The sequence below is a fragment of the Equus asinus genome, chromosome 8 (genome assembly GCF_041296235.1).
Source record: "Equus asinus isolate D_3611 breed Donkey chromosome 8, EquAss-T2T_v2, whole genome shotgun sequence".
Taxonomy (NCBI): Eukaryota; Metazoa; Chordata; class Mammalia; order Perissodactyla; family Equidae; genus Equus; species Equus asinus.
The window spans coordinates 26,492,085-26,494,829 of NC_091797.1; the positions used below are offsets into that span (position 1 = coordinate 26,492,085).

The 2,745-nt window shown below is 41.7% G+C and overlaps 1 protein-coding gene across 1 annotated transcript in view; it reads left to right on the plus strand.

The window, feature by feature from the left end:
* BTBD9 (BTB domain containing 9) overlaps positions 1 to 2,745 on the plus strand; it is a 381,549-nt gene that overhangs the window by 349,379 nt on the left and 29,425 nt on the right. The window lies entirely within an intron of this gene.

Genomic DNA, 2,745 nt, shown 5'->3' on the forward strand with positions numbered 1-2,745 from the left:
CACTCGGGCCTCTAATACCCGTCATGTCTCAGTGCCACATGGCTCGGAGAGGGCTCGGTTGATGGGGGACGGCCTTGATTATTTCCTCCCGTTTCAAGAATCTTTTCCCAAGGTTCGTGTTTGTCTTCCAGCCCCTGGGAGCACAGAGGTTGTAAATAAATCTATTCCCCACATGTCCTTTCTGTTCCTCATCAGCACAGGCTTCATTCCCTTTCTTAGCTCTGCTTTCCTTTCAACTTTTGAAAATTTTATTGAAGTTGTACATGTACATAGTTTTAAAAGTCAAGTGGAAGCACAAGGCTTATAACAAAAAGCAGCAGTCCCCTTCCCCACCCTTCCCGACCCCATGTCCCACTCCCTGGAGGCAGCTGCTTCCCTTTTTTTCCTCAAAAAAAAGTTAGGGGGCCGGCCCCGTGGGCGAGTGGTTAAGTTTGCGCACTCCGCTTCGGCGGCCCAGGGTTTCGCTGGTTCAGATCCTGAGCGCGGACATGGCACCACTCATCAGGCCATGCTGAGGCGCCTTCCCATATGCCACAACTAGAACGACCCACTACTAGGATATACAACTATGTACGGGGGTGGGGGGGGAGGGGGTTGGGGAGAAAAAGAAAAAGAATTAAAAAGAAGATTGGCAACAGATGTTAGCTCAGGTGCCAATCTAGGGAAAAAAAGTTAATAGTTTGAAAAGATAATACATCTGAGGAAAATACATTTAATATGGTTTAAAAACTTTAAACCATAGAGTGAAATGTCTCCCCACTACCTCTTCCTCCTGAGATGATAGTTTATGCATAAACAAATGTGTGTTTCCCCGTTTTTTTAATACAAATTTTTCTATACCTTGGAGATCTCTAGAATTTCTCCCTCCCTCCCTCCCTCTCCCTCCGTCTGCGTGGTCTTTCATCATCAGCATAGAGATGTACTGTAATTTACTTAACCAGTCCCTAGTGATGAGCTTTTGGGTCATTTTTACTCCCTTGCTGTTCAAACAATGCTGCACGCAATCCTTACTCCTGCTGCGTTCCCAGCTCTGAGTGCATCATAAGCTAAGTGATGTAAGAGGAATTGCTGGCCCGAGAGGGATGTACACTTAAAACGTTGCTGGTTGGGGGTATGTCAGTTCACACGTCCTCCAGCAGTCTGTGAAAGTGCCTGTGTCCCCCACTCGTCCAACATACGTGATCACACTTTTAGATTTTGAGGCAAACACCTTCATTTCTTTTAGACCTTTGTTTTGGTCTCTACCTTCACGTTTCTAAACTATATGCATATTCTAGTTCTTAATTCTGTTACCAGAATTATCTGTTGTCCTCATCCTTTAAGGATTTAGCTGCCTATGCTTCCCCCAGCAAGGAGGCTGATGCTCCTCCTCTCCCATCCTCCCTCTCTAGTTAGATCACAGTTTTTCTTTGTATCATTTATCGTTGCCATTAGCATGACTATGTAACTGTAGTTCAGAGCTAAGCTGTGTAGTATGCTATGATCACTTTTTTTTGCATTCATTTCCCGCCTCCCGCAGTTAAAAATTACTTAGTTTTCTATATATAAAAATATAAATATATATATATGTATATCTCGTTCATTAATTTTCTATGTACTTATCACTAATTCTTTCCCCTAACTTTTGCAGAGGGACAGACAGAGTCCTTCAACCTGGTCTGACACATCTGGTAAATTAGGCTCTTTTTCTCCTCTTGAGACGGCCCCTTGGAGCCCCTGCCTTCCCCTCCATCTGGGCTGGTTGCTCTCTAGGTCTGTTGCACAGCTCTCATTCTGAGGGGCGTCTCCCTTCCCATGATCCTAGGAACTCTCCTCGCCTCCATTCCGTGTCAGATGCTCTGTTTTCTGGATCCCATAACTTTCTCTGCCTTAGTTTAATCCTTTGTTTTGGTGGAGCACACTTTCTGGTAGTTTCTTGTGAATGCACAGAGGTTAATTTTTTGAGATTTATGCCTGAATGCAAGTGTCTTTATTCTATTCTAATACATGACTGGTAGTTTGGCTGAGAATAGTCCTCTGGCTGGGAACTAATTTTTCCCTCAGCATGTGGAACAAAGGACTCCATTATCTTCTAACTCCCAGCGTTGCTTTTGAAAAGTCTCACGTGATTCTGGTTCCCACGTCTTTAGGTTGACCTGCTTTTTCCCCCTCAGAAGCATTTAGATCTTGTAAAGTTTCTCAATCATATGCTTTGGTGTGAGTGTTATCTCGTTTATTGTAGTGGCCTCTTTAACTTGGAAACATATGTCCTTCATAGCTAGAAAAATTTCTCGTGTTACTTTGACAATTTTCTAGCTCGTATCTTTTCTGTTCTTTTTTTCTGGAACATTTACTAATTGGATAGTGTACCTCTTAGTTTGATCCTCTCATTCTCGTATCCTTTTTCTCCTATTTTCTATCTTTGTCATTTTGTTTGACATTCTGGGAAATTTTCTTAACTTGAGCTTTAACTATTTTGTCGAATTATTTATTTCAACTCATAGTTTTAATTTACAAGAGTGTTTTCTTGTTCTCCAAATATTCTTTTTCATATCATTTTATTCTTACTTCAAGCATGTAATAATACTTTCTCTTATCTTTCTGACAGTAATATAGGTTTTTTTCCCGGAGTTTTATTCTGCTTACTGAATTATATCTCTCTCCTCTGAGTTATTTTTCTTTTCTGTTTGCTTTTGGTCTCTATCTTTCATGTTAGAGTCTTTGTGGTCCTTGGCGGGCTGTCCACCTTTAAATGTTAGGCGTTGA